The sequence below is a fragment of the Cebus imitator genome, unplaced genomic scaffold (assembly GCF_001604975.1).
Source record: "Cebus imitator isolate Cc_AM_T3 unplaced genomic scaffold, Cebus_imitator-1.0 Scaffold508, whole genome shotgun sequence".
Classification (NCBI taxonomy): Eukaryota; Metazoa; Chordata; class Mammalia; order Primates; family Cebidae; genus Cebus; species Cebus imitator.
The window spans coordinates 1,062,055-1,070,965 of record NW_016107823.1 but is presented as its reverse complement, the minus strand read 5'-3'; the positions used below and the strand labels follow the sequence as shown (position 1 = coordinate 1,070,965).

The 8,911-nt window shown below is 36.1% G+C and overlaps 1 pseudogene; it reads right to left on the bottom strand.

Annotated features, from left to right (window-relative positions):
• Positions 1–644: 644 nt before the first annotated feature.
• Positions 645–2,313, bottom strand: LOC108292782 (annotated as a pseudogene).
• Positions 2,314–8,911: the final 6,598 nt, after the last annotated feature.

Below are 8,911 nucleotides of genomic sequence, written 5' to 3'. Positions count from 1 at the left end.
GTAGGTAGGGGCTGTCTAATCCCAGGGCAATGAAGTCTTAGAGCTGAAGCCTATCTCCTCCTTTTTAATAGAGAATGATGACCCAAAGCCTCTGTGTTTGTCTGATGTCCTAGCTTGTGGTCCTGTCAAATCCAGAAACCAGGCATCCCAATTCCCTGTCCACTGCCCTCAGCCTGAGGTCCTTCATCCTTCCTCCTAGCACCCTCTCAGGGGAACAGGGGCCTAGGTATGTTCACTAAAGTCCAGAATAGGTCAGTATTGGGGGAAATAAAGATTTGGGGTTTTAATTCCTCATATAATAGAGCAAATCAGTTCTATTTCCCCAGTTCTAGTCATAGAGTATCGTTCCAGATTCAGTTAAGAATTTGCTGGAGAACAGAAACTCCCAGCTGACAATCTGTGCATTGCTCAGCTATATCTTCTCATCAGCAGACCAGCATTTTCTACTAGAGCTCAGCATCTGCATTATTCACTCACATAAATGTTTAGGATGGGTGATGGACAGGAAAGACAGGAAATGGAAGGACACAAGGCAAAGGTCATACAGGAGCACTAAATTGGAATGGGGGTAATTTGCCAAGTATAAAATTAAGACCTACATTAAGACCACTTCTATGCAGATGATCAGTTAGAGGGCTCAATGGCTACACCAGGTGCCTACACTGGAGCTTCCTTGGCACAAGATCCCCATCCAAGGCACAGCTGCACTTCTGCACCCTAATGTCATGCAGGCTGACCACCTGGAGCCTGGTCCTTCCTCCTTCCTTGATGCGGATGATCATGGGCAGCAAGGCAGTCTTTGAGGCCATGCATTGTCTTGGCCCCAGAAACAGACACTTAAAGGTCAGGGCCTCCAGGAGCTGCTGGCAGGTGCCCACACACTTGTCAGCCAGGAAGCCTGGGGGCTCCAGCACCCAGATCTTGGCCCACTTCATCCCCTGCAGGTCAACGTACATCTCCTGGTAGCAGCAGTGGCAGCCCTCAGTCACTGGTGCTTCAGGGTGAGAGTCACCCTGAGCAGCATAGTCCCTGAAGTTCAGGGTGTGCAGCTCCAGCTGGGGTTCCCCACTCCCGTTGGCACCTCCTGCGAGCCCAAGTGGACCACCTGTGGGGGCCAAACGACAGTGGGCCCAGATATTCCCTCTGTGCCGACACTTGTAGCAGCAATGGCTCAGACTCCAAATCTTCACCAATACCCTGATATTGTCACTTCCCTTCCAGGATGCTACTAAAACTGTCTCATTATTTTTCTCTGCCTTCATATGGTATGAATACACACAGGTTTATCATATCCACATGAGATATATATATATATATATATATATATACACACATATATATATATACATATATATATACACACACACACATGTGTATGTATATATGTTGTGTATATATATGCACACATACACATGTATATACATGTGCATATATACACATATGTAAATTTGTGTATATATATTTATATACACAAGTATTCACACAAGTTATATATATATATAATTATATATATATTTGTGTGGATATTATATATATACACACACACACACACAAACACATACATACACAAATTTAGTGAGCCATTGTTTGATGAAAGTTTGGTTTTGAACATCAAAGTTTTTGACACTTGTCACTTGTGCCATCTTTAAGTTGAACAATAATTTTCTAAGTTAGGGTTTCTAGAAACCCACTTCATATCATCAACCTACTAAACTCTAACACAGAAACACATTCAATAATAGCCAATTTTACATTTTAAATAACTTAGTATAATTGGATTGTTTGTAACACAAAGGATAAATGCTTGAGGGGATGGTACCCCATTCTCTATGATGTGCTTGTTTCACATTGCATGCCTGTGTCAAAACATCCCATTTACCCCATAAATATATACACCTAGTCTGTACCCACAATAATTAAAAACAAAATTTTTAAAGATTTTAAAAACACACTTAAAAATATAAAGTCCTTATAACATCTTGTAAGAATGTATGAAATCCATAAACCCAAATACAATATAAAGCTATATTAAAAATATTCCCTCTTGGGGTTTATATTTACCATTACAATGCACATTTTAAATGTTCAATTTGAGTATTGTTTTTAATTAGAAAATTTTGGTGTAGAGTGGTAGCTCTTAACATTATAAGTCAAAGTTGACCTTAATAATAAATTTTAGATGCTTATCTGAACATGATGTTGCTACCGCTCATTTACCTATATTTATATCTTGAGAGCTATAGTCATTATTTATTTATTTATTTATTTATTATTTGGCTAAGAGTTGATTTAGTGTGTACCATGGGTCCTCATGGCGCTGTGCATTGTGAACACAAAGCAAATAAGACTTGGTTTCTACCCTCAATCAGCTTACGCTCCATGGAGGAAAGCAGCTCAGTAATTAACAGTGTTTGAAGTGTGTTGACTGCTAAGATGGAGCTACTTATGGGGCTCTATAACATACATGATGCATTTATCCAGTCTGAGACATGACAAAATCTTCCCAAATAAGATGAAATGAGAATTGAGTTCTGAAAGATTAGTAGTAATTACACAAGAGTTCAAGAATTTAGCTAGAGCGAGCTTCTCAAGGCTTAACGTACATAGAAAGTACCTAGGAATTTTGTTAAAATGCAGCTTTTCAGTCAATAAGTATGAGGCAAGGACTAAGACTCTGACTTCCAACAAACCCTCAGATGATGTCAGCAATTCTGGTCTAGGAAACACTTTAAATAGCAAGAGGCTGGAGGGAAGGTTCTTAAGATAATTTGCCATAAAACCTCAATTCTTGAAATTTCCCAGCAGCCATATTTTAGTATTTATCCTTTTTTTAAATTGGAGTATAGCTTATTTATAGTAAAGTACACAAATATTAAGTGCAATGAATTTTTGTGCAGAATCCCCCCCCACACACACAGAGGGGGAGAGAGACAGATAGAGACAGAGAGAGAGAGAGAGAGAGAGAGAGAGAGACATCCCAATTTACCCACTATCTAGATAAAGAACATTTTCAGCATGTTGTATCAGTTTCCTAAGGTTCCGAAACAGTTAATAATTCCACAAATGTAACCACTATTTTGTTCTCTATCAAAATAGATTAGTTTTACCTGTTTTGAATTTCACATAGATGGATGTGCACAGTATACATTATTTTGTGTTTGATGTTTACTCAACACATCTGTGAGATTCATCAATGTTGTGTTTAACAGTAGCCTACAATTATTCACTGCTGTGCAAAAGCAAATTTGTATTGACTGTATATTTCAGATACTAAAATACATTCCTACCAAATATACTACAATGTTTATCCATTCCCTTCTTGATGGACATTTGATTGATGCTAATATCAAGTTATTAGTAATAAAGCTTCCATGAACACCACTGTGTTTATCTTTTGGTAGACATGAGTGCTTATTTCTGCTGCAATAGTTCAGTTGCCGAGTCATAGAGTAAGCATACATTTTGCTATGTAAACACTGACAGAAAGTTCTCCAAAATGGTTGTACATTTTATATTCCCACCAGATATGGATGAAACTTCTAGTTATTCCACATCTGAGCCAACAGTTGGTATTGTTTTTCCTTTGTTTTTAGCCAAGTTGAAGGGGTAGATACTATTCCAGCTAAATTTTAATTTGAACTTTTCTGATTACTATTAATATTGAGCTTTTTTGTTTATGCAAACCTGCATCAATACAAACCATAGACAAAAATCTATAAGAAAAAACTAATAACGATCAAGCAAAAGCCATTTTCAAAAAAAAATACATTCAAATTAGAGAAAAAGGAATAGCAGCAAGGGAATGCTGTAATTGACTAAAGGCTATGCTGATGATACACTAATAATAACGTTATTCTGCTAGAAAATTTCAAGAATCTCAACTATCTGAAGGGATGTGCCAGTAATAATCTTATAACATTGTCAAGCCAGGCATCTTAACAAAATGCTGCATTAAGGCCTTTAGAAAATATTTCTAACAGGGTAATCTTGATTTGTGAGTGGAAAATATTAGTAAGCCTTAATAACTCAATAGTCTTCAAAATAGTGAAGAGATCCTTGGAAGATGCTGGTCTAAGGGCTGGCTCCCAAAAGGAAACTACTGGGATATTTTCTCAAAGGATATATTTATTAATGTGCTTTCAATATCTATATAAATACTACCTTTGGAAAAAAAACTCAAGTTATCCAATAATAATATATGTTTAGAACATATTAGCTATTTATATCCCAAATACACTATTATGACACAGTTTTATATTCAAGGAGTTTATTCAAACCATGGTACAAAGAAAATAATAATAAGTATACTCTCAGCTACTATGCACTAGTTCTTACTGTCTAACAGATCCTGGGAAGGTCTTATTCAATGAGAAATACACAAGAAATGTACCTGCCTATGTGTTATTCTCTTGAGAGGCTAGTTTTTCCAAAAGCTACGAAAGTATTAACTATACATTTGAATAAGAAATTTTTTACTCATTGAATTATTTCCTTAATAGTGCTACAAGTGTCATAGCTTGTCATTTAACAAAGACAGCTGGACATTATTTTACATTTGATTTAAAACTGCTAAAATTGAGGCAAATGAAAATTTTACTTAAAAGAAAAATAAGCTCAACAACCTTTTAAATAAGTCATATTGAAGTACCCAAAAGTTTCTTAATGAGCTTCAAAAGAGTTGTCTAAAGTGAATTGCAATACTTTCAGGAGCAAGAAATAGACCCATGTGAGCCAAACTCCTAGTTTCAGGGTCTGCCCTGGCTAGTGTTCCTAAAGCCAAATGTAAATATCAAATCAAAATCCATTTTCATTATCCCCATGAGATAATCCCTGACAACAGCCTAGCATTACTATCTTTTGCTCCCTGAAGACTCAATATCTCCCAATGAATAGTGTGTTTAAATTAGCTATTTACAATCAGAATTTTTTTTTTTTTTTAACAAGGTCCACGACCACAGCAGAGAAAGAACAGCAAAGGGCCTCTGGTCCAAAAGATATCCTGTATATTCTATTTTAACATATTATCTATATACTATTAGACTATACCTTAAGAGAATATGCTATTTAGAGAAAATTGAAAAGCTAGATAAGAGGCTTTTGGGGGCTTGCTTTTTAAAATCTAGCACTAACTGGATTGGAAGATATTTACTTAGAGAGAAAAAAAACCATAAACTTTTGATCTAACCCATTTTGTAAAATTGTAGGTACTAGAGAAAGACAATGTAGGTTTGGATGAAACTGGGCTATCTGACAAGGTGCCCTATGGTTCTCTAGACAAAAGACATAGGGAATTTTGTTTTGTTTTACTTATGCAGTCTGAAATGTCTTTAGAAAATCCCTTTTTCTGGCATCAGCAGATGTCCAGCTGGTCATGATTGGCTCCACAGGAGCTGCTGGAAGCAGGAAAACCTTTCCAATAACTTAGCTCCTTCAACTTTCCCAGTCCTGTGGGGATGTAGCTCTGAGTATCATGCTGATGATGGACATAGAGAATCTCAGGAAAATAAAGAAGTCAAAAAAAGAGTTCAGATATTTGGATTCTAGCCTGGAAGACCCAAGCAGAAAATAGAGAGCACAAAATGTGGGCTCTATATGTGTCACATCAACTTCCTCTGCACAACGAGGCATAAGAGAGAGCAGTGGCAACCTCATAAAGACGTGTATCCAGTAGCCCTGGATAACATGCACTGCATACAAAATATTGGCTTGTTTGACAAAGAGGATACTCTTATCAAGGAAACCCAGAAAAAGCCAGACACATAGCAAGAAAGCTAAGACTAGGACAGCAGAAACCATCTAAAGAGTAATCAGGCATTATTCATTTGTTCGTTTTAACTACACAGAAGTAAATTTACTACGCGATTTTTTAAGCTTCAGGATGCCTCACCAGGTGAGTGCTGAGAATTTTGGGGAGTAATTGCGAGTTTTATGTGGACAGAAAAGGCCAGGATACCATGAGGAAGTATTTCTCTATTGGTATTTCCAGTTAATGGCCCAAGAGATCACCAAAGAAAAGGATTCGAATTTGTAGTACTTTGTGATTTATTTCCTCATTCTAAATGAATATCCATTTTTGTAACTGATTTTTGCCTCTGCATTTTTGTATTTCTTTGTAGATAATCTTCTACTATTGCGTAAGCTTCAAATGCAAAACTAGGATCAGTTTTTAATTTTGTGTCTTGCTCATAATTTTATACAGCCAAACTCTTTCTTGAGGTTTTTAACACATACATCCTGTGAACATATAGTCCATGAAACATCTGTAATATTTGCTCATCATGTTAGAGTGATTACCTTAGAAAGACCCCTTTCAGAGACAAGGTCATTAATCAGAAGAGATTCTCCAACATGAGACCACCTTTGAATAGTTCTCATTGCACAAATGCTGTTAATCAGTCTTTTCCCAATACATAGCTATTGAGAAATAAAAAAGAACTTGTTCATTGTGTATATTATATGGGAGACACTACTCTAATAGGCAGCAGCTGAGGCCATCCAAGTCATTGACATTTGACCTAAATGAAGACTGTGGGGTGGATGCGGAATTCATAGGTCCCTGGCTCTTATTGATGTTGGGAGACCACATGGCAAAGCAGAGTTTTAAAAAAATTATAAGGAAAATCACTAGATCTGTGCCAATAAACTATTGAAAAAAGAGTTCAGAAGCTTACCGGTGTAATTAATTTGTAACAAGATATACTGAGGAATTGTAATATTTTTATTTTGGGGAACATTTTTAGAACCCTAGGGATTTTTTTCCCATAATAACTAGTTGGAAGTTTAATTATGGAAATAGCTCAATTATGTAAACAAATACCTGCATTCTTGCTTTCAGTTTATTTAGAAGTTAAGAAAACTGTTAAGTTATGTGTTTCCAGAGAACTTTATGATATAGGGGTAGAAAGTGGGTAATGTAGGCTGCCTTTGAGGATAAAACCATTGATATTTAGACCCTTCATATTAGTATAAGGATGATTTTTAGAGCTTTAATTACAATACTACTAAACATGCAGAGTAATTTTTAATTCTTCTGAAAGCAAGCATTCCATGTCCTTATGTGCTCCTTCAACATTGTAAAATAATGTAAAATGTATTTTCTTTGGAAGAAGGTACAGCGAGATAAGAACAAATCTCCCAACTAGGGAGCTCACTTATTTATACATTCAGAACCTAGAAGGTACTCAATAAAATGCTTGTTGAATGATTGAAAATTTCAACTACCAGATACTGTCACCTAGATATAAAGGGTTCATATTTAAATGACCTAACATTAATCAAGATTTGAATAATAGCTAATACCTGCCTATGAATAAGAGACTAATTTTTAAGATGAGCCTTTCAGACTATTAAGAATTTTTAGATCTTAGGAGGGTTTTAAAATATCTCTTTTCATTCCTAATTGCAGGTATAGTGACAGTCCCTGTTATGTGGCAATGTCCTCTAAATGTTGGTTGAATTTAGGAATAAATTGAGGCATTTTATGAGTTCCTCCATTTGTCTGAAGTTACTTTGCTCATGTTTAGGTTGGCAATATATTTGATTAATGACATGGATTGTCATCAGCATGAAGAAAAAAAGATCTTTGATGACTACTAAGCATGAGATCCTCAAGAAAAATAAAAAGAATAGACTACATAAGAAGTAGAGGAAATTTTGTCATCTCAGGATGGACATAACCTATAGTCATTATATGGCCAAAGATAGAAATAATAAGCAGGCTAGTAATAAGCATGGCCAGTAAAAAGGACAAAGAAGGAATTTGAGGTTGTGATTAAAAACACATAGAGGAGATGATTAAGATATATGTAGGTGGTGATGGTTTTCTTCATTTAGGTAGACCAAGGGTATATTAAAGAGTAATGAGATATTTGGTTAGAAAATAGGGTACTGTGGGCCCCATTGATGAAGGGTCTCAGATGCCAGACTCAAGAATTTACATGAGATGTCACAGTCAAGAAAATGTGAGTCTAGGGAACTGATGTGATGAAAGCAGTATTTTAAAGATAATCCTGGCAGGTGTGTGCAGGCTAAAATGACAGGCTCAGAAGCTAGAGACTTAGGATATAGCTAGGGTCTGGCCAGTCCTTGGGAGAAGTTTAGGGAGATGAAGAAAGTACAAATGCGTGAGGTGGAGCAGGGTCAGCATGTAACTGATTGAGTACAGGTAGATTCTGGGAGCTAGTTAAGGATTAGGGACATTTGGCTGGGTGTAAGTCTTGTTTACATGTCAGATGTCAGACTCCTAAGGGACATGCCCTCTGAAATAAATGACGAGAAAGAATGAAAAGTTAAGACGTAAGTTATAAATTTAGTGAGTCACCAATCTAAGTGTGACAGCTGAAACTGAGAGAATGGGTAAGCATAGAGAGTATATAGAAAGTGGAGAACAAAATATGAAAGAAACCTTTGGTTGGCTTTACACTATGGGTCATAAAGAGGGGAGGAGATGGGAAAGAGTGAAACTATAGCTGAGGAAATAGGAGTATTATGATTTAGGAGGAGAAGAAAGATTTCAAATAAACAGTGGCCAATTGGGTCACTTGTAGTCAGGGAGACCAAAAACAAAGTTGGAAATGTGAACGCTTGGGGAGAATTCATTCATCTAGGGGAAGAAGAGGGAGAAGGAATAATTTTCATTCTTTTTTCACAAACTTTAAAAAAATATTTCTTCCTGAAAAATATGAGAGTGGACATTGAACATTTTGAATGTTTTCAGAAAGATTAATGTAAATCTTAATATAAGGGGATTATATAGTGATGTACAAAATTGATGCTTAACAATGTTGTGGCTGAAATCTTGATGATTATAATCCTTAGATGCTGAAAATAAACAGTTCAACTCCTAAATGGAAGAAATAGATATACTTTTACCTTTAGAGGGGATGAGCTATTTTTCTAAAGAAGAGTTCTT